Genomic DNA, 23,923 nt, shown 5'->3' with positions numbered 1-23,923 from the left:
AACTGTTTCCGCGCGAGCGCCGCCAGCCGCCCTTTCCAAAGGGAAGGCATTGAATGCAGCGACAGGTAAATAAATAAATCGGATGAAAGCCGGTTTCATTCGCACTGTTGAACTGGCCTACCTGAACCAAAGGTAATCCGGACCGCAAATCCACTTGTCTTTAAAAAAAAATTAATCACAGAATTTTTCTTTTTGCAATGTGGCACTAACTCGCTCGCATATCGCATTAAGGCCTCACTCTTGCTCCCGTTCATGGAGGGGGGTTGATCTTTAGCCTCGCTGAAGCAGCCGTGGATTTTTTTTTCTGGAGTTTTTGTTTTATTTTGAGGGGAGGCTGTGGGGTGGGGGGCAATGTGTATGGAGGCCGCGGCTCGAGTTGACTAGTGGCCGACGTCACGCCATGCAGGCGGTTGACAGGTGGCCCCGCCCCCGGCGCGTGAATGTGGCGGGGCGTCCAGGGTACTTAGCCAATCGGGTCCCGTGGTCTCCGTTGGGGGTGGAGACGGGGCACCGGTCCGCTGTCAATCACACGCACCGGTGGCACTCGATTGGCAATCCCGGGGAGCGTGTTTGCTGATTGGCCAGACGGGCCCGGCCAATGGAGTTGCGAGACAGGGTGAAGACGCCCCTGGGGATGCTTGGACCAAGTAGCATCTGGGCCGGAAACAAAAACAGAAACGTGTTGTAGCATCTACAGAGAGAGTAACAGAGTTAATGTTTCGAGTTCAGTGACCCTTCTTCAGAAAGCCATGGTATTTACCATGATGGGGGATGAATGTGAAAGGAGTGCGCCGATAACTGGAGGTGGTCAACAATTTCCTTTGTCTGCCTAACGTTTCCCCCCTCTCTATACTCCTTCTCACGTCTCCCCCACCCCAAGGTTGCTAAATTGTGAATGAGGAGCAGAGGTACGGCTTTCCTCCCGGTGCTCCGGTTTCCTCTCACAATCCAAAAATCTGCAGATTAGATTAATTGGCCATGCTAAATTGCCCCATAGTGTTCAGGGAAAGGAGGATGGGTCTGGATGGGATGTTCTTCAGAAAGTTTTTATGGACTCGATGGGCTGAACGTCTTCCTTTCTCAATGTAGGGATTCTGTGTCTGCTTCTCAGCCCCTCAACACAATTCTACCATTCAACTAGAGCATGGGCTGATATGATTCCTGCTTACTCCATGCTGGCACAGATTAGTCATGCCCTTATTGAATAGTGAAAAGGGCTGACTGGCCTACCACTTGTTCCTTATGTGTTTATATGTTGGGAATGTGAAATATAAACAGAAAATGTTATAGAATCCTGACAGTGTGGTAACAGGCACTTCACCCCCCCCCCCCCCCCCCCGACCCATTCCCCTAATTTACACCTGACTAATGCACCTAACCTACACATCCCTGAACATTAAGGGCAATTTAGCAAAGGTCGTTCATCTAACTTGCGCATCTTTGGATTGTGGGAGGAAACCCACGCAGACACTGGGAGAATGTGCAAACTCCACACAGATAATTGCCCGAGGCTGGAATTGAACCCAGGTAGCTGGTCTCATTGAATGGTGGAGCAGTCTTGATGGGCCAAATGGCTGCTTTGGTTTTCTTTGATTCATCTTATGTTCTCATCTATAAGGAAGATAACAAAAACCTAGTTGAAGGGGTATGCTTTATGTAATGTATTGAAGGAGGAAGGCTGGGTAGTGAGGTGAGAACCTATAAAGCTGAAGGTTTGGCCATCAATAGTGCAACATTGAAAAGAGGAATGCTTGTAACTAGAATTAGTTGGGTATGGGCTGAGGACAATACAATGATAGGAGAGTGAGGTCATGAGGGAAGACATATGATTTCTGTGCTATCATTGGCTTTTTGTGTGAAGAGAAAAAGTAATTAAGCCATGTGGCTTTTTAATAGTACAGCACCTTTGCTGCATTTTACTCTAAAACTTGAAGTAACCTCCAACTGTTTTGCCTTTGCCCTAACTCTCATCAGATCCCATTCACCCATGATTCCTGTTGAGCAAAATGGTCCACTCCTTCTATTTCATATAAGTATACATCAGCAGTCCTCTAATTCTAGTCACTTGAACTTTGTGAATTTTAATTGCTCTGCTACTGGCATGCAGATCTTCACTTGCTTGGGCCTTAAATTCTGGAGTTCCATCCCTAAACCTCTCTGTCACTTTCATTCTTTAAGGAACTCCTTAAAACCTAACCTCTTTGACCAAACTGTTGATTTTTTTCGACCATAATATCTTGTTATGAGTCAGTGCATTTTGTCTTATAATGTCTCTGTGCAGCACATTGAGATATTTGTTAATGTTTAAAGTGCCGAATAAATACAAGCTTTAATCATAGTTATGGGTATGTTCAATGAGATGTGAAGTTGATTTGCAGATGTTTCGTCCTCTTTCTAGGTGACATCCTCAGTGCTTTGGAGCCTCCTGTGAAGCACTACTGTATCGAACAGAACAGAAAAATCGAAATAAATTCCAGAAGACAAAGTACAGCAGTACTTCGCAGGAGGCTCCAAAGCACTGAGGATGTCACTTCCAAAGGGGACGAAAAGTCTGCAAATCAACCTTCCAGCTCGGCGAACATACACACAATTATGGCAACTGGCACCCGAGCTGCAAATCTTTACACAAACCTTGAAAAAGCTTTTATGATTGTAGACCTTCAGTTGGACTTGTACTGTGCTAGACCATTACGAACTGGAACTCAGTGTTGCATGTATTTTCACCATATTATGTCTGCCAGTCCAGCAGAATTGCCTCTTAATTATGTTGGCTACACAGAATGTGTAGATCAGGAACCAGCTAAGCTACGTAAATCTGCTTCAGTCGCTTGTTCAGACCCTTCATTAAAGTTCAAACTCTTTTCAGACTTCAAAATAATGGGAAAGAAAATCAAATTCGCTATATCGTAGTTTTTTTCTAACTTAAGAATTTTCGATCCTCGCCTCAGATGGGTTTGACAATTCTTCTACAATATTTTTGGAGAATCTCAATTTTACCACTCTATAATCTAGCCCTCCATTTCTGAATGCCTTTTTAACTGTTAAAACCCATAGAAATTATACAGCATAGAAAGGGATCATTTGGCCCATCTTGTCTATGTCAACTTCAGTTTTCCTTACTTTAGGTTTCCTTACATGGAAATCTAAACACATAAATAGAAAGCAGGACATAACACTAGCGCTTCAATGGAGGCTCACAGATATGGTACCTAGTATGGTGACGAAACATCTAAAAACCATCCTTCCAGATCAGCAAACAAACTTACATCCAGAACCTCAATCTGAGCTACAAATCTTCTCAAAAATCACTATCCTTATGCCTTTTCTAATCTCATTTTCCTGCATATGGCCCATTGTCCTGCAGCTTACAGCACTTAAGGTGCAGACCCAAACACCTTTTAAGAGTTTAGGTTCTCTGCTTCCACAACCAACTCAGGCAGCGAATCCCAGACACACACCACCCTGCTGTGGTTCTGTTTGCCGAGCTGGAAGTTTTTGTTGCAAACGTTTCGTCCCCTGTCTAGGTGACATCCTCAGTGCTTGGGAGCCTCCTGTGAAGCGCTTCTGTGGTGTTTCCTCCGGCATTTATAGTGGCCTGTCCCTGCCGCTTCCGGTTGTCAGTTTCAGCTGTCCGCTGTAGTGGCCGGTATATTGGGTCCAGGTCGATGTGTTTGTTGATGGAGTTTGTGGATGAGTGCCATGCTTCTAGGAATTCCTAGCAACGAGCACCCGAGCTACAAATCTTCTCACAAACTTTGAACACACCACCCTCTTTGTAAAAACAGTTTTTCCTCACACCCCTTTTAACTCTTCTGCCCTTATCTTGAATTTATGACTCCTGGCCTTTGAACTCTTTGCCAAGAGAAACAGATTCCTCCTGTCTACCCTACTGCTGACAATTTTGTGTACCTCAATCATGTCACCTCTCAGCCTTCTCTGTTAAAAGGAAAACAACCCCAACCTCTCCAATCTCTCCTCATAGCTACAATTCTTCAGCAACATTTTAGTAAATATTCTCTGTAAATATCCTTCCTGTAATATGGTGACCAGAACTGCATACAATACTCCAGTTGTGGCCTCATCAGTTTCAATTTTATATCCTTAATTTTGTATTCTTTGCCAATTAATACCTTTGCCAATGAAAGAGAGCATTCCATATGCCTTCTTAACAACCTTCTCTCCCCCTCTACTTCTACCTTTAAGGATTTTTAAACTTGTATGCCAAGATCTCTCACTTCGTCAACTCCTCTCAGTTTATTCCCATTTATTGTGTATTCCTTTTTACTGTTTGACCTACCATTTTCCTACCCACTCCATCAACCCATCTATGTAATTTTGCAGCTTCAGCTACCCTCTATACCATCCAGTACATGGCCAATTTTTATGTCATCTGCAAATTTCTCAAATGTCGCCCCCACGGTCAAGTGAATAATTATTTAATCTAAAATGATAGAAGTAAAATACCAATCAGCTTTTCTAAATTCAAGAAGAAAACTGGAAGCACTTGGCTATTCTTCAACAGCAGTTCTACAAGCAACACCCTCTTGTGTATTGACCAAGATAACTATGGATTGAGAAAATGTATTTGGTCTTAAAGTACTTCACATATTCAGATAAGGTAACATTGTGGCTATGGAAATGAATTGGTCCTAGCAGCTTGCAAATGTAATCTTAGTTTCAATTATAACTGGAAATAAAAAGCTTGTATAGTAAAAGTGACCATGAATTCTGATTGCAAGTAGTTCATTATATTCTTTCAGGGGTGGAAACCTGCTGTCTTACTGCCCTTGGGAGCACAGTTGTGCTCCCAATGATTCTGATTTTCCCTCTGAAATGTATTAAAATATAATAAAGAATACCCCATTGGTGGATGTGGGTGCACTTAGAACTTTTAAAGACATTTGGATAGATAATATGAGTAGGAAAGGTTTGGAGGAACATGGGCCAGGAGCAGGTAGGTGGGACTAGTTTAGTTTGGGATTATGTTCGGCATGGACTGGTTGGATCTGTTTCTGTGTTGTATATCTAGTTCCTGGTTCCTGCAGAAAGTGCACCACCATCCCACCTCTTAGAAACTACAGATGAACAATTAATGCCATTCTCCATGCCCACATCTGAGAATGAATTAAAAATATGATGGACTGCCTTGAAGTGCCCTTGTTGTTGTATAGTAAAAAGCAGCAGCTGCTTTGCAGTCAGCAAGTTCCTATAAATAACATTCAGATGAAAGATCAGTTGATCTTTTTTCGCTAATGTTGGTTGAGGAAGAAATGCTGGACACTGGGAGAAGATTCCGCTTTTCTTGGAACAGTTAAAGTAGGATCTTTAACAACCATCTAAAGATCTGGAACAAACAGGCCTTGATAGAAATCTCAAATAAAGCTTACAGGCTTCGTCACTTATATATTGTAGAACACCATTAATTTTGGCTCTTTTGGTATCAGTCTGGAGGAAAGCAAATGTTGTTCCCTTGTTTAAGAAGGGGAGTTGGGACAACCTGGTAATTATAGGCCAGTGAGCCTTACTTCAGTTGTGGGTAAGGTTTGGAAAAGGTTATAAGAGATAGGATTTATAATCATCTAGAAAGGAATAATTTGATCGGGGTAGTCAACACGGTTCTGTGAAGGGTAGGTCGTGCCTCACTAACCTTGTTGAGTTCTTTGAGAAGGTGACAAAACAGGTGGATGAAGGTAAAGCGTTGATGTGGTGTACATGGACTTCAGTAAAGTGTTAGATAAGGTTCCACACGATAGGTTATTGCATACAATATGGAGTTTCAGGATTGAAGGTGATTTAGCGGTTTGGATCGGAAATTGGCTAGCTGAAAGAAGACAGAGGGTGGTGGTTGATGGGAAATGTTCATTCTGGAACTCAGTTATCTGTGGTGTGCCACAAGAATCTGTTTTGGGCCCACTGCTGTTTGTCATTTTTATAAACGATCTGGAGGTGGGTGTAGAAGGATGGGTTACTAAATTTGCCATGACCCTAAAGTAGACAGAGTTGTGGGTAGTGCTGCAGGATGTTGTGGGTTACAGAGGGACATGGATAAGATGCAGAGCTGGGCTGAGAAGTGGCAAATTGAGTTTAATTCAGAAAAATGTGAGGTAGTTCACTTTGGAAGAAGTAACAGGTGTGCAGAGTACTGGGCTAATGGTAAAACTCTTGGCAGTGCAAATGAACAGAGAGATCTCGGTGTCCAGGTGCATAAATCCCTAAAAGTTGCCACCCAGATTGATAGGGTTGTAAAGGCATATGGTGTTCTAATGTTTATTGGAAGGGGGATTGAGTTTCAGAGCCACGAGGTTATGTTTCAGCTGGATGAGACACTGATAAGACTGCACCTGAAGTATTGCGTACAGTTCTGATCACCACATTTTAGGAAGATTGTGGAAGCTTTGGAAAGGGTTCAGAGGAGATTTATTAGGATATTGCCTGTTCTGGAAGGAAGGTCTTATGAGGAAAGGCTGAGGGAACTGAGGCTGTTTTCATTGGAGAGAAGAAGTTTGAGAGGTGACTTAATCTAGACATATAAGATAATCAGAGGGTGAGATAGGGCGGAACCTGAGAGCCTTTTTCCTCAATTGGCAAAGGCTAACATGAGGGGACATAGCATTAAATTGAGGGATGATAAATTTAGGACAGATATCAGGGGATGTAGGGGCGTGGAACACCCTGCCTGCAACAATAGTAGACATTATGGGCATTGGACGTACATATGGATAATAATGGAATGGTTGAGGATCCTGGGATTGTATTCATTGGAGTTTAGAAGATTAAGGGGAGATCTAATAGAAACTTACAAGATAATACATGGCTTGGAAAGGGTGGACGCTAGGAAATTGTTTCCGTTTGGTGAGGAGACTAGGACCCGTGGACACAGCCTTAGAATTAGAGGGGGTAAATTCAGAACAGAAATGTGGAGACATTTCTTCAGCCAGAGAGTGGTGGGCCTGTGGAATTCATTGCCACAGAGTGCAGTGGAGGCTGGGACGTTAAATGTCTTCAAGGCAGAAATTGATAAATTCTTGATGTCACAAGGAATTAAGGGCTATGGGGAGAGTGCGGGTAAGAGGAGTTGAAATGCCCATCAGCCATGATTGAATGGCGGAGTGGACTCGATGGGCCGAATAGCCTTACTTCCGCTCCTATGTCTTATGGTCTTATGGTTAAGGTTAGATGGGCATCAGATTAATTTCACAGGTCGGCACAACATCGAGGACCGAAGGGCCTGTACTGCGCTGTAACGTTCTGTGTTCTTGCCTCAGAATCAATGAAGCTATGAAAAAGGAGTAGAAATAGGCTATTTGACCCCTTGAGTTGAATCAAATATCTGTGGGTCTAATCTCCAGTTCAGAAGTTAAACACAACCTGGATTGCCCTTTCTGCAGTACAGAAGGAACTCTTGAAAATAGAAATGCAATCTTTCAGAAAGGATATTAAACAGATTATAAAGGTTCCATCAACCCTCTTCAGAGAACACATAATTGTCCTACAAAACATTTTTCTGTCAATAAACAAGATTAATTGATTTTGTATAGAGCCTGAACAACCTCAGGACATTCAAATCACTTTGAAATCAAAACAGTATTTTTGAATTGGGTTCAATGCTACAATGGAGCAAGCACAACAGCTAACTTGCCCTTAGTAAAATTCCACAGCAGCAAGAAGATAATAATATGGCTGTTTTGGTTATGGCTCTCTTTCCTTTCAGTCACCAAGTTCTCAGCTCAAGTCCCACTCCACAACTCAAAACAAAAATCAAATCTGACACTGCATTATAATATTGAGAGAGTGCTATAATATTGGAGCTTTTGAATGGGATGCCAAACTAAAGACCCTTCTTGCTCTGTCAGGTTGATGACAAAAGATCCATGGTTCTATTTCAAGGGAAAGCAGAGGAATTAACCCAGTATCCTGGCCAATATTTATCCATCAATCTGTATCCCCAAAAAAATCTGGTCATTATCAATTTACTGGGACTTTGCTCTGAGCAAATTGGTGATTGTGTTCCCTGTATTAGAGAGTGTGACTTCACTGGACGGTATATCTTTGGCCGAAAAGTGCGTTGAGGCACTCACGTGCCATGTAAAGTGCTATGCCTATACAAATCTTTCTTTTTCTTTTAGTTATGTTGTAGAACTCCATGTGTTTTGAATAATGTCGTAGAATTCTTTATATCTGTCTTTGAGCGCCAATGGGCCCTCAGTTTAACAACTCATTGAAAAGATAAAGATTCAATAATGCTGCACTCTCTCAGTGATGTACTAACATGTCACCTTGGATTATGCGATGAAATCATTCATGCAAGCCTTGAGCCAACAAGTTTTTGTCTTGCAGGTTGTATTGTTACTTCTAAACCAAAGAGGATATTCAAGTGAAATGAATGATCATACTCTACGCTTTGCATCTAGAATGTTGTCAACAGATGAGAACGTACTAGAAATATTCCCAATGTATATGAATACCATTCCTGCATCAATTAAATTAAAAATATGGATATGGATTAAGTTAAAGATGGATCTAATAATCCTATGACATTTTTAAAATTAAAAACAATTGCCTCATCTATCCTGAGGGCTCTCAGCTGTAAAGAATGGAATTACACAAGTGCCGCAAGCTATCCAGTCCTTTAAGAGACTATTTTTGTGAACTCAGATAATGAGTGCCAGTAGCTATTTAGGACTATTAGGACAAAGTTGTAACTACTTGTTCGGGTGCAGTTGTACTCGATTATGGAAGGTTCAGAAATAATCCTGTCATCACCCATCCTGCAGAGACATTTAACTTCCAGCAACATCCACTGGTAACAGTATGGGAAAAGGGCTCACAGACATGAACACTGGTCAGCAAAGATCTTACTACACGATTCCCATTTTCCAGCTCTTAGTTGAGAGCCCTGAAGGTTATGACAATGTAAGTGGCTCTGGTTAACTTTATTTTTTGTATCTCCCCTTGAGCTGCTAAAAATAATTGTAGAACCCCAGTTGCTACTTCAGACAAATCTAGCTGACTAAGATCATAGAAAGGAGTGAATCTGGTCTATATGGCTCAGACAATATCACATTGTACATTTATCATTGTGTTTATTTTCTATTAAAGTAATTTTACAGTATTGAAACCAGCATGCAATATAGATGTATAAAGTGATATATCATTCAAAGAGTGTATTTGTGCTACATTATGTAAACTGAATATTAACTTCTAAAACTACAGAATATATTAGACAACCTGTGCACGTTACTATCCAGTTTGGCAGTCTTTTAAGTGATTGCTTTTGGTGCCAAGCTGCAATTGTCTAATGTTTGCTGAAACATCCAATCATTAAAGATTATTGCCATTCGTTCAAAAGAATTGAAATATTGACTACAGTTTGATGCCTCAAAAATAACAGTCATCTTCTAGAACTTATCAGCTGTCATGGTGAGGTACCAGAAGACTGGAAGTTGGCTAACGTGGTTAACTATTTAAGAAAAGTGTAAGGACAAGCCAGGGAACTATAGACCTGTGAGCATGACGTCAGTGGTGGGCAAGTTGTTGAAGGGAATCCTGAGGGACAGGATGTACATGTATTTGGAAAGGCAAGGACTGTTTAGGGATAGTCAATATGGGATTTATGCGTGGGAAATTATGTCTTACAAACTTGATTGAGTTTTTTTAAGAGGTAACAAAGAGGACTGATGAGGGCAGTAGACTTGATCTATATGGACTTCAGTAGGGTGTTCGACAAGGTTCCCCATAGGAGGCTGGTTAGCAAGGTTAGATCTCATGGAATACAGGGAGAACTAGCCATTTGGATACAGAACTGGCTATAAGGTAGAAGACAGAGGATGGTGGTGGAGGGTTGTTTTTCAGATTGGAGGCCTGTGACCAAGAGACCTTGGAGTGCAGGTTCATAGCTCCTTGAAAGTAGAGTCGCAGGTAGATAGGATAGTGAAGAGGGCATTTGGCATGCTTTCCTTCATTGGTCAGAGTATTGAGTACAGGAGTTGGGAAGTCATGTTGCAGCTGTACAGACATTGGTTAGGCCACTGTGGAATATTGCGTGCAAGTCTGGTCTCCTTCCTATCAGAAGGGTTCAGAAAGATTTTCCAAGGATGTTGCCAGGGTTGGAGGATTTGAGCTATAGGGTCATGGATGTGGTAAATAAACAAAGTCTTTTCCCTGGGTCTGGAGGTCCAGAACTAGAGGGCATAGATTTAGAGTGAGAGGGGAAAAATGTAAAAGAGACTAAAAGGCAACTTTTTCATGCAGAGAGTGGTACGTGTATGGAATGAGCTGCCAGAGGAATGAGTGGAGGCTAGTACAATTACAACATTTAAAAGGCATCTGGATGGGTATATGAATGGGAAGGGTTTGGAGGGATCTGGGCTGGGTGCTGGCAAGTGGGACTACATTGGGTTGGAATATCTGGGCGGCATGGACGAGTTGGACTGAAGGTTCTGCTTCCGTGCTGTACGTCTCTGTCTCTATATGAGACAGCAACAAAATCGGAATGGGTTATGGTAAAATACAAGACAGAACTAGACTGACAGCTCCCATGCATTAGATTTGAATAACTCGCAACCAGCATTATTTACTAATTTACATTTCACAGAGCCATAAATTCTTGATTTGTATTTTTTTCCCTGTACCTCTCTTGCAGTAGAAGATTTGTAGTTGATATACTAGCGACTTAAGAGTAATGGATGTTTGCCAAGCAACAGAGATTGGAATGAAGGCCTCAAACATCTGAGTTATGTAAAATCCAGCAAGAGCAACCAGCAAAGAGAAACATCAGGCTTTGAACTGAGGACGTGCAATTAAGCACTTCAAGGGATGAGAATAAACAAGCACCACTCCAAACTTAAAGGTACATATTCCTGATGTCAGCTAAGATGTGAATTTTGAAGATCAGACTGGTGGTGTTAGGACCTTTTAGTGTTGCTAACCTTGGTTTCTATACAAGCAAGTGGCTGGGAAGGAAAGTGAAATTGGTATCTGAGACATAACACCATCTGACAGGAACTGAACAGGATGGTTTCAGTCTTTATAATATTAAAGTTTAACATTTACATTATGGAAGTTATTTAGGAATTGCTGGAGTTTTGTGCTTGGCAAAGCAAGATTATATAGGTACTAAGAATGTATTTCAGGCACAGTCCTAGCATTCTTAGCCTTATTTTCCTTCTATGTGCCTGTTACATAATATGCTACATAAAAGTTGGACCAGATTCAAGCAAAACAATGTTCATTGTATACTGGGCAGTGATATCCATTAATAGGGACAAGGTCCACAGTGGTGAGGGAGACAACCTTTTGCAAGCAAGCACACAGACCAAATCAAGTAATCATTCTGGCAGTAACAGCAACATTTTGCATTTATGTAACTTGCATAACATTAAATTGTTTCACTTTTCAGGAACTTCATCAAGCTAAATTTGTCACTGAACTGAGCTACATGTGACATTGGCTAGGATAGGTAATCAAAAACATGACCAAGTGGATAGATTGTAAGAATTGCTTTCAAAGAGGAGAGTGCTAAGACATTAATGTGTCTGCAAGCAACTCCAGAGTTCTTTAGTACCGAAGAAGCTGAAGATGCCTTTGCATTACAGAGGCCATAAAATCAGGAATACACAAGAGACCAACATTTGAGGCGAATAGAAAATTTTGTAGAGCTCAGGGAGGCTGCAGAAATCAAGATGGGTGAAGCCATGAAACTGTACTGTCACCTCAAAATTGAACAATAAATATTGGCAGCATTATCTGAAAATTCTCCATTGCTCAGTCTTACATTATTTTAATTACTGCAGAATGGCAGTTTCCTCCCAAGTGACACATGCACACATATTCAACAAAGCTGATGTAAACATTTAAAATCAGCAGGCTCCACAACAGAGTACTGTCAAGAAAAAATGGATTAAGCAGAGCTGCAGACACACAGTCTTCACAGCCACATTTATCACCTTATTGAATAAATAAGTTTACGTATCTTCCTGGTATGGCTACCTCATGCAGTGGAAGTGGATGGAACATGAACAGAGGTTCCTCTGAATCTTTCTCGCCCTGAAAAACTGAAGCAGGTGCTGCTGCTGTGCAAAGGTTATTATTGAGCTTCATTAAAATCTCAACTACTTGTTTTATACACAATGGGTTGCAATGTTTCTGTGACTTGAGGCGATAGAAGACAATATGGTGTTTGTGAAATAATTGTCAACATTCAATGCTAGCATGACCATTCTGTGCATCTTCTATTTATGCAACAAATGAATGACCTTTTCAGTTTGGCAAATGGAATAAACAAAACAAGATTTGTTGTGTGATAAGCATGTTATGTAATGCTATCCCTCAACCTCTAAGAGTCATAGAGATATACAGCATGGAAACAGACCCTTCGGTCCAACCCGTCCATGCCGACCGGATATCCCAACCCAATCTAGTCCCACCTGCCAGCACCTAGCCCATATCCCTCCAAACCCTTCCTATTCATATACTCATCCAAATGCCTCTTAAATGTTGCAATTGTACCAGTCTCCACCACTTCCTCTGGCAGTTCATTCCATACACATACCACCCTCTGTGTGAAAATGTTGCCCCATAGGTCTCTCTTATATCTTTCCCCTCTCATCCTAAACCTATGCCCTCTAGTTCTGGACTCCCCACCCTAGGGAAAAGACTTTGCCTATTTACCCTATCCATGCTTCTCATAATTTTGTAAACCTCTATAAGGTCACCCCTCATCCTCCGAAGCTCCAGGGAAAACAGCCCCAGCCTGTTCAGCCTCTCCCTATAGCTCAAATCCTCCAACTCTGGCAACATCCTTGTAAATCTTTTCTGAACCCTTTCAAATTTCACAACATCTTTCTGATAGGAAGGAGAGCAGAATTGCGTACAATATTCCAACAGTGGCCTAACCAATGTCCTGTAAAGCCGCAACATGACCTCCAAACTCCGTACTCAATACTCTGACCATTAAAGGAAAGCATATCAAATGCCTTCTTCACTATCCTATCTACCTGTGACTCCACTTTCAAGAAGCTATGAACCTGCACTCCAAGGTCTCTTTGTTCAGCAACACTCCCTAGGACTTTACCATTAAGTGTATAAGTCCTGCTAAGATTTGCTTTCCCAAACTGCAGCACCTCGCATTTATCCGAATTAAACTCCATCTGCCACTTCTCAGCCCATTGGCCCATCTGGTCCAGATCCTGTTGTAATCTGAGGTAACCCTCTTCACTATCCACTACATCTCCAATTTTGGTGTTATCTGCCAACATACTAACTGTACCTCTTATGCTCGCATCCAAATCATTTATGTAAATGACAAAAAGTAGAGGACCCAGCACCGATCCTTGTGGCACTCCACTGGTCACAGGCCTCCAGTCTGAAAAACAACCCTCTACCAACACCCTCTGTCTTCTACCTTTGAGCCAGTTCTGAATCCAAATGGCTAGTTCTCACTGCATTCCACGAGATCTAACCTTACTAATCAGTCTCCCATGGGGAACCTTGTTGAACGCCTTACTGAAGTCCATATAGATCACATCTACCGCTCTGCCCTCATCAATCCTCTTTGTTACTTCCTCAAAAAAATCAAGTTTGTGAGACATGATTTCCCACGCACAAAACCATGTTGACTGTCCCTAATCAGTCCTTGCCTTTCCAAATACATGTCCATCCTATCCCTCAGGATTCCTTCCAACAACTTGTCCACCACCGACGTCAGGCTCACTGGTCTATAGTTCCCTGGCTTGTCCTTACCACCCTTCTTAAACAGTGGCAACACGTTAGCCAACCTCCAGTCTTCCGGCACCTCACTTGAGACTACCGATGATACAAATATCTCCGCAAGAGGCCCAGCAATCACTTCTCTAGCTTCTCACAGAGATCTAAGGTACACCTGATCAGGTCCTGGAGATTTATCCACTTTTATGCGTTTCAAGACATCCAGCACTTCTTCCTCTGTAATATGGACATTTTGCAAGGTGTCACCATCTATTTCCCGACAGTCTATATTTTCGGATCATTGAAATCTCTTTTGGGGTAGAAGTGACCTGTACAAGAAGGACAGATTGCACCTAAATTGGAAGGGGACTAATATACTGGCGGGGAGATTTGCTAGAGCTACTCAGGAGTATTTAAACTGGGAAGGTGGAGGGGGTGGGGTCCAGGGAGATAGTGAAGAAAGATACAGTTGAGATAGTGAGACTGGTACAGTTGAGAACAGAAGCGAGTCAAACAGTCAGGGCAGACAGGGACAAGGTAGGACTAATAAATTAAACTGCATTTATTTCAATGCAAGAGGCCTAACAGGGAAGGCAGATGAACTCAGGGCATGGTTAGGAACATGGGACTGGGATATCATAGCAATTACAGAAACATGGCTCAGGACTGGCAGCTTAATGTTCCAGGATACAAATGCTACAAGAAGGATAGAAAGGGAGGCAAGAGAGGAGGGGGGGTGGGGGCGTGGCATTTTTGATAAGGGATAACATTACAGCTGTGCTGAGGGAGGATATTCCCGGAAATACATCCAGGGAAGTTAGTTGGGTGGAACTGAGAAATAAGAAAGGGAAGATAACCTTCTTGGGATTGTATTATAGATCCCCCAATAGTCAGAGGGAAATTGAGAAACAAACTTGTAAGGAGATCTCAGCTATCTGTAAGAAAAATAAGGTGGTTATGATAGGGGATTTTATAACTTTCCAAACATAGACTGGGACTGCCATGGTGTTAAGGGTTTAGATGGAGAGGAATTTGTTAAGTGTGTACAAGATAATTTTCTGATTCGGTATGTGGATGTACCTACTAGAGAAGGTGCAAAATTGACCTACTCTTGGGAAATAAGGCAGGGCAGGTGACTGAGGTATCTGTGGGGGAGCACTTTGGGGCCAGCGACCATAATTCTATTCGTTTTAAAATAATGATGGAAAAGGATAGACCAGATCTAACAGTTGAAGTTCTAAATTGGACAGTATTAGGCAAGAACTTTTGAAAGCTGATTGAGGGCAGATGTTCACAGGTAAAGGGACGGCTGGAAAATGGGAAGTCTTCAGAAATGAGATAATGAGAATCCAGAGAAAGCATATTCCTGTTAGGATATAAGGAAAGGCTGGTAGGTATAGGGAATGCTGGATGACTAAAGAAATTCAGGGTTTGGTTAAGAAAAAAGAAGGAAGCATATGTAAGGTATAGACAGGATAATTCAAGTGAATCCTTAGAAAGGAAATAGGAGTATACTTAAGAGGGAGTGCAAAAAGGGGACGTGAGAATATAGAATTAAGGAGAATCTAAAGAGCTTTTACAAATACATTAAGGTCAAAAGGGTAACTAGGGAGAGAATAGGGCCCCTCAAATATCAGCAAGGTGGCCTTTGTGTGGAGCCGCAGAAAATGGGGGAGATACTAAATGAGTATTTTGCATCAGTATTTACTGTGGAAATGGAAAAATGTGAATCCTTCCCCTATACACCAGCTCCTCAGCCATGCATTCATCTGCTCTATCCCCATATTTCTGCCCTCACTAGCTCGTAGCACCGGGAGTAATCCAGATATTACTGCTCTTGAGGACCTCCTTCTTAAATTTCTGCCTAACTCTCTGTAATCTCCCTTCAGAATCTCAACCTTTTCCCTTCCTATGTCGTTCATTCCAATATGGACAATGACCTCCTGCTGGCTCCTCTCCACCGTGAGAACATTCTGCACCCTCTCTGAGATATTCTTGATCCTGGTACCAGGGAAGCAACACACCATTCTGCTTTTTCGCTGCTAGCCACAGAAACGTCTGTCTGTACCTCGAACTAGAGAATCCCCTAACACAATTGATCTCTTGGAACCTGACGTACCCCTCGTTGCATTAGAGCCAGTCTCAATACCAGAAACTTGGCTGTTCGTGCTGCGTTCCCCTAAGAATCCATCACCCCCTACATTTTCCAAACCAACATACCTATTTGAAATGGGTATATCTGCAAAAGACTCCTGCACTAGCTGCCTACCTCTCTTACCTTTCCTGGAGTTAATCCATCTATGTGACTGTATCTGAGACTTGCCCCGCTTCCTATAACTGCCATCCATCACATACTGTTGCTGTTGCAAATTCCTCATTGCTTCTAACTGTTTCTCCAACCGATCCATTGAGCCAAAGGGAGAGGTTGAATAGGCTGGGGCTGTTTTCTCTGGAGCGTTGGAGGCTGAGGGGTGACCCTACAGAGGTTTATACAATGGGCAGCATTTATGGCAGATATAATCCACAGTAACCCTTAAACTCTCTTTAAACGCCCACATCTGACAAGAAGTACATATCACTGCAAAGGCCATTTTTGCTCCTTCACAATCTACAGACCCAGAAAATAACACCGTCTTATTCCTCTACAAACACTGTCCCAGATTAAATTAATAGTTATGGCTTATATTTTAAGTTTAATCAAGAGACATATCTCCAAAAATATAAAATCAAGAAAGAACCTACTCTACTCACTACTGCAGATTCTCTGTAGGCCACACTTAAAACAATGAGAAACTTATCTGATTCTGTGCTGTGAACTTCGCCCAACAGTTCCTCCAAGATCAGTTGTGAATTTCACTGTTTGATAATTTTCCCAGTTGCACTCCAATATCGAGTGATACACAAATTCAAACATCAAAGGCAGTAACTGTGCAGGTTTTCTCTCTGTCTCTCTGTCTCTCTCTCTCTCCTGCAATGTCCTCACCATGTGCTCATTTGCAGCTTTTTGCATTTTATATTTTATGAAGGTTATTATGGTAATTGCACCTTTGAGCATTCCTTACCAGCACCCTAAGCTCTAAATAAATGAAGCTTTCTTATACCTGGATCCTTCCTCTGTTGAATTTGAGTCATTGTGTTGCATTTTTGTGTAAGTCATTGTTTTATAAGATTTCAAAACTTCTGACTTCTCTTAGTCTTCCTTTCCTTTTACAGTCTTGAAGCCTTAAAGCTATATTTTTCCAGAATCCAGAATTGTTTCTGTAAGGCTTAGTAATGAGAGATCCTAGAGACGTGTTGTCCAGTCTTATTTGTCATCAGCACAGCTGCAGTGTTGTATCTCTGTATATCATGACAACCATAACAATTGCTCTCCCTTCACTACAACTTCATTTTACTTTAGGGATTAATTTTTAAACTGCTTCTTCACTCAAACATGATGCACCTTCAGTAAATGGCTCTTTTGAAAGTACAAATTAAAATAAGTCAAACTATATTAATCAAATTGAAAAGTGACAGTCCCTTACACTGCAACAGAAATCAAAACTTTAAAATAATCTAGCAAAATTAAACTAAAAAGTTACTTTGGGCACTTAAGACCATCCAATGGTATTTTTCATCTCTTTTCCACCTGTGTTCCAGTTGATTAATTTATGAGCAAACTCATGAAATGTGATGCAGCAAACACCAAAGATTAGAGAGAGAGAGAGAGAGACGTGGCATTTGTGGAGCTGCAGGAGATGGGGGGGATACTAAATGAGCATTTTGCATCAGTATTTACTGTGAAAAAGAACATGGAAGATACCAAATTTGGGATATCGATGGTGACATCTTGAAAAATGTCTATATTACAGAGGAGGAAGTGCTGTATATCTTGAAATGCTTAAAAGTGAATAAATCCACAGGACCTGATCAAGCATACTCTAGAACTCTGGGAAGCTGGGGAAGTGATTGCTGGTCCTCTTGCTAAGGTATTTGTATCATCAATAGTCACAGGTGAGGTACGGGAAGACTGGAGGTTGGCTAACGTGGTACCACTATTTGAGAAAGGTGTTAAGGACAAGCCAGGGAACTGTAGACCAGTGAGCCTGACATCAGTGGTGGGCAGGTTGCTGAAGGGAATCCTGAGAGACAGGATGTGCATGTATTTGGAAAGGCAAGGATTGATTAGGGATAGTCAACATGGCTTTGCGCATGGGAAATCATGTCTCACAAACTTGATTGAGTGTTTTGAAGAAGTAACAAAGAGGAATGATGAGGGCAGAGCAGTAGACATGATCTATATCGACTTCAGTAAGGCATTCGACAAGGTTCCCCATGGGAGACTGGTTAGCAAGGTTAGATCTCATAGAATGCAGGGAGAACTAGCCATTTGGATACAGAACTGGCTCAAAGGTAGAAGACAGAGGGTGGTGGTGGAGGGTTGCTTTTTAGACTGGATGACTGTGACCGGGAGTGCCACAAGGAACGGTGCTGGGTCTACTACTTTTCGTCATTTATATAAATGGTTTGGATGTGAGCGTAAGAGGTATAGTTAGTATGTTTGCAGATGACGCCAGAATTGGAGCTGCAGTGGACAGCAAAGAAGATTACCTTGGATTACAACAGAATCTTGATCAGATGAGCCAATGGGCTGAGAAGTGGCAGATGGAGTTTAATTTAGATAAATGTGCAGTGCTGCATTTTGGGAAAGCAAATCTTAGCAGGACTTATACACTTAATGGTAAGGTCCTAGGGAGTGTTGCTGAACAAAAAGACCTTGGAGTGTAGGTTCATAGTGCCTTGAAAGTAGAGTCACAGATGGATAGGATAGTGAGGAAGGCGTTTGGTATGCTTTTCTTTATAGGTCAGAGTATTGAGTACAGAGTTGGGAGGTCATGTCGCAGCTGTACAAGACGTTGGTTAGGCCACTGTTGGAATATTGCGTGCAGTTCTGGTCTCCTTCCAATTGGAAAGATGTTGTGAAACCTGAAAGGGTTCAGAAAAGATTTACAAGGATGTTGCCAGTGTTGGAGGATTTGAGCTAAAGGGAGAGGTTGAATGGGCTGGGGCTGTTTTCCCTGGAGCGTTGGAGGCTGAGGGATGACCTTATAGAGGTTTATAAAATCGTGGGGAGCATGGATAGGGTTAATAGACAAGGTCTTTTCCCTGGGGTGTGGGAGTCCAGAACTAGAGGGCATAGGTTTAGGGTGAGAGGGGAAAGATATAAAAGAGACCTAAGGGGCAACATTTTCACGCACAGGCTGGTACGCGTGTGAGGAATGGGCAGCCAGAGGAAGTGGTGGAGGCTAATACAATTGCAACATTTAAAAGGCATCTGGATGGGTATATGAATAGGAATGGTTTGGAAGGATCTGGGCTGAGTGCTGGCAGGTGGGACTAGATTGGGTTGGGATATCCAGTCAGCGTGGATGAGTTGGACCAAAAGGTATGTTTCTGTGCTGTACATCTCTATGACTGTTTGACTCTAGAGTTGGAGGGTGAGATAACGCATTCCACACCCTGTGGAAAGACATTGAGAGTATCAGTAGCTACTACATTCTTCTTCTCCAACACCACCTGGGTGCAAATGTAGCTGCAGAAGAGGGGCAGGCAGTCAGCAGCTTCAGACTCCACTATCCTCTTTGTGGACATGTTAATGGCCAACCTGGCCAGACCCAGAAGCATACCTGTGAAGGGGACCTATGACTTGCCAACATCCCTACACACCAGTTGCCCAAAGATTGGGAGATGCTGAGCTGCCAACAAAAGTACAAATAATATAGAAGGGGATGCAGCCACTCAAAACCAACAAAAAGATACATGGACTGCATAGTAAAATATAGCATTGGGCTGGGAAAAGGTTATTACACACCTCTAGAGCAGTTGGGATTTGAACCTGATCTAGTGGTAGGGATTTATTTTTTCCTTTTATTCGCATCAACAATGTTATTAAGCACAACTGACCTTTTTTTTAGTTTCCACCACCAAATCACCGGTGTTTTTCTTTAAATTACTAGCTCTAAATCATCTGTTATCCAACTGACAGAAGACTTTACAACTAAGCAATAATTCCATAAAAACTAAACATAGTTAATGTTGAATAATTGAAATTGAGTCTTGTTTTCAGTGCAGTAAGACCTTCAACAAACCTCATCACACCCTTCCACACCTATCCATGACACTCTTTTCCCACCTTCCCTTACTGTTGAGGCCTAATCGTTTCTTAATAAATATAGCAAAGTACTGATAGTGGGAAATGTCATAACAGGCAGTATACTTCCATCCAGATACACGAATTACCTCATCCATTTTTGATCCTGTCACCTTAAAATCTTGTCTTCAATAATGAAGACATTATTGTTCACACATTGAGCAGAGCCTCAAACAAAGTGGGAGGAGTCAAATGCAATTATACTGACCGTACATCTTAATGTTATAGCATTCTGCAGTCTGGAGAATTTGAAATGAGCAGTTTCATGAAATAACAGAAAGGTGTTTGAAATGTAAATTTGGCCTCTGGGATTGTCAGCGAAGCTTCATTTATAATGTCCCCATGACTACAGAGGATCAAATCAAAGTGGGATGGTTACACATTTTCATTTGAAATTTTAATAGTGTTTTCAAAACATTCTTACAGAACTTGCTATAGGAAGGATGTTGTGAAGCTTGAAAAGGTTCAGAAAAGATTTACAAAGATGTTGCCAGGGTTGTAGGGTTTGGGCTATAGGGAGAGGCTGAATAGGCTGGGGCTATTTTCCGTTGAGCATCAGAGGTTGAGGGGATAATTTTGTAAAGGTTTATAAAATCATGAGGGTCATAGATAGGGTAAATAGACAAGGTCTTTTCCTCAGGTGGGAAGAGTCCAAAATTAGACAGCATAGATTTAAGGTGACAGGGGAAAGATTTAAAAGTGACCTTCGGGACAACTTTTTTACTCAGAGGGTGGCGCATGTAAGGAATGAGCTAACAGAGGAAGTGGTGAAGGCTGGTACAATTACAACATTTAAAAGGCATCTGGATGGGTACATGAATAGGAAGGGTTTTGAGGGATATGGCCAAATGCTGGCAAATGGATCTAGATTCATTTTGGATATCTGGTCAGCATGGACGAGTTGGACCAAATGGTCTGTTTCCATACTGTACATCTCTATGATTGTATATTCATGATATAAGTATGACAAATATAGTAGATCAAATAGAAGGCTGATTAGCTCAGTTGGCTAGATGGCTAGTACAAGATTCAGCTTCATGGCAACAGGATGAGTTTGATTCCTGTTTGCAGTAGACTTGGGGCTGTCTCCTTGCTCTATCCCTGAAAGTGGCAGACAATAGCCATTGAAAAACAAAATGACTTAAAGTAAAGCATCATTAGATGATGAGCTAAGGATCTGTCTTTGGGTACAGCAAATAGGCGATTAAATATAATTTTATATCAGTAGTATTAGTGCACATCAATCTACTCTACCCCATCCCCAACTAACCATCTGCCAGAATTGTCAGTATATCAGTATCATAGGATCACCATTGGCCAGAAGTTTAACTGGACTAGCCATATCAATAATGTGTTTGTAAAACCAAGCAAAAACTGTGTGCTTTAATGATTGACTCATAACCATAACCCCCTTGATGTTTCTCCATCTTCTGCTTGGCTCAAATCTGAGTGCAGTGAAATAATAGAAGTAATATGAATTGGAGTAGGCTTTTCCAAATCTGTTTTGCCATCAACAGGATTATTGGGTATTAGGATGTTAGGATATCAATCAGATAATTCTGATCTGGACAGTTTCAATTTCCTCAAGTGTAGTTGCAGCCACATCTATCCAAGTCAATGTTGAATATATTCCAAACTGGTCAAGTTTTTGTTTTGACTAAAGTAATTAAGGGCTAGTGTGTGACGTTGGAGTCAAGGAGAATTCTTTTTCTTATTTATTCATTTTATGGGATGTGGGTGTCGCTGGCTGGCCAGCAGTGTTTGTCCATCCATAGTTGCCCTTGAGAAGGTGGTGGTGAGCTGCCTTCTTACACTATTACAGTCCTCGTGCTGTGGATTGACCCACAGTGTCATTAGGAATTCCCTCCCTAATGGCATTGTAGGTCAATCCACAGCAGGTGGACTGCAACAGTTCAAGAATGCAGCTCACCCCCACCTACTCAAGGGCAACTAGGGATGGGCAAAAAATGCTGGCCAGCTAGCGACACCCACATCCCATAAAATGAATATTTTTTAAAAAAACATTCTCCTCAAATCCATCATCACACACTAGCCCTTAATTACTTAAGTTTAAAAAAAGACATCTCTTTTGAATATGTTTGACATTGATTTGGAAGGATGTAGCTGCAACACACTTGAGGAAATTGAAACTGTCCAGATCAGAAACATCTGCTTGACCAGCACTCTTGCTGCTGTATCAATTTCACTGTTAGCAAGTTCCAGTTCTGGTATATGCTAGCTATAGAATGGACTGCTCAATTAATTTTGGCAGCACCTCGCCACTGAGAAAGGTGGGCAGAAGGGCCATGGAAAAACTGTGACCTTCAAGTTTCAAATTATCCAACTTGAACACACATTACTTGTGTCCTGAAAATTTGTAATGAGCGTCCATTCATTTCACAAAATTGCTCCAGCTTCTGAAATAATTGGCAGTTGCATTCTGATAGTGTTCGTAGTTGAAAGCCATCCAATTGCAACAGGAGATGCATTTCCGAGCTATGTCGCTGGATAGAGGTTATACCTCTATGTACTCTATGATGTACTCAAACTGCAAGTATCTGATGCTGACCCTTGGTAATTGAAATGGCAACATGTTTAATTCCTCATCACTAGAGTACCTCATTGATGTGGATTTAATTCCCTAAATTAATAAAAAAAACATAATCTTTGTCAGTTCCCTGACTGCATAGAACTAATGACACATTTTAAAGAAACTACATTTAATAACTTCAATATTTTAACCTTTTAATGTGAGAGAACTAACATTGCACCAGATTAAATAGAATGATTTGTGAGTAATTTTTTAAAAACCTTTTGGAATAAATACATATATAATGATTGTCAAACAGCCTAATCAGATAAGTGTATCCAATCATGTACATTCTCCTTCTTCTTCACTTCTTAGGAAATAGAGATGAAAATTTGTCTATATCTGTCAACTTTTCCAATCCATACCTCGACCATGATTACACATCTCCAGATAAAGAAAATCTACTCACAGTCATAATGAAGAATTTGAAGAAACCAAAGGTAGTGTCAGTTCTGAGTTCATATTGTGAGATGAGCTTTTGATCTGTCCATGGACATAGATAGGGCATGTTGCATTTGCAATGATGGACTTGGTGAAAGAACTTCCCCAACCACGTTCCCATAATTAAATTAAACCAAGGTGGCAGAGATCTTCTGAATTTAATGAGATTTTTTTTCTTGTTCCTTCTCATGTGTGCAAATGGGCAGCAAAAATCTGCATAGTTACTCTGGGGAACAGACCACGGAAACAGTGATCTTGAGATGGGGGTTGATTGCAGTCATGGTGGAGGTGAGAGGTAAACCTCAGTTAGCAGAAGAAGCACTTCTATTTGTTCCTACAAATTGCTTTCTGGAACCATCAAGTAACTCATCCCTTTGACTGCAAAAACCATGCCCTCACTGTAAAACGTAAATTGGGCATTCCATTGTATAATATTTTAGTATGCTTATGGACTGCTGTTTTTTCAAGACCGAACATTCACACAGCTTTAAAATGCACTGACATAAAAATGGTGACAAATGTAAATGTGAGCTGGTGATGTGCTTTGTTTAGACTTTAACATCCTCCTCATGCCCAAGAAATAAAACTGAGACATAGAAAACATCACAATATTCAGTTCTTAAAACAAAATATAGTATTCCTAAATGCTTAGTCCATAATGAGAGCGTAATTAATATGTAGAAAAGCTTCCGAGGTAAACTGTGATGTGATATGAGTTGTTATGCACTGGTATTCTGCTAGGAGGTTGGAACTAGTACAACCCTGCATGCTGCTCTGGAGCCATACCATCATGTACAATCTATTAATAAACCTTCTTTAAAACTAACCTCAATGTCTGGCCTGAGTTTATATGAAGATCTAAAGAACCTATATTAGAAAACACTGACTTATATAGCTGGACGGAAATAAAAAGAAGTTCCTCCTTTCCCAGAAACCTCTGCTCTCTGATTTCAAATATAACAGCTCAAATCAGTGACTCACCGCTCCCGGCAGGCCCC

The 23,923-nt window shown here is 41.4% G+C and overlaps 1 protein-coding gene and 1 long non-coding RNA gene across 5 annotated transcripts in view; one reads left to right on the top strand and one right to left on the bottom strand.

Moving 5' to 3' along the window:
- Positions 1-362, bottom strand: part of LOC122540910 (D-glucuronyl C5-epimerase-like) — a 100,627-nt gene extending 100,265 nt beyond the window's left edge. For both annotated transcript variants that reach the window (XM_043677197.2, XM_087981426.1), the window contains exon 1: positions 122-362. The gene's annotated coding sequence lies outside the window, so the exon portion shown is untranslated. The remainder of the gene's footprint in view (positions 1-121) is intronic.
- LOC122540911 (uncharacterized) lies at positions 2-23,770 on the top strand. Of its 3 annotated transcripts, none has more exons than XR_006309457.2 (4): positions 2-132; positions 8,338-8,913; positions 10,643-10,849; positions 22,800-23,770. It is a non-coding gene; the product is annotated as an uncharacterized LOC122540911 (long non-coding RNA). The 3 variants fall into 3 exon arrangements; XR_015753838.1 differs by having other exon boundaries at positions 3-65; XR_006309456.2 differs by lacking the exon at positions 8,338-8,913 and having other exon boundaries at positions 22,800-23,769.
- The last annotated feature ends 153 nt before the right edge of the window (positions 23,771-23,923 follow it).

Source organism: Chiloscyllium plagiosum, unplaced genomic scaffold (assembly GCF_037043375.1).
Source record: "Chiloscyllium plagiosum isolate Xiang-an unplaced genomic scaffold, Cpla_swu_hap1 HiC_scaffold_39, whole genome shotgun sequence".
Lineage (NCBI taxonomy): Eukaryota > Metazoa > Chordata > Chondrichthyes > Orectolobiformes > Hemiscylliidae > Chiloscyllium > Chiloscyllium plagiosum.
This window is presented reverse-complemented; position numbering and strand designations above follow the sequence as displayed.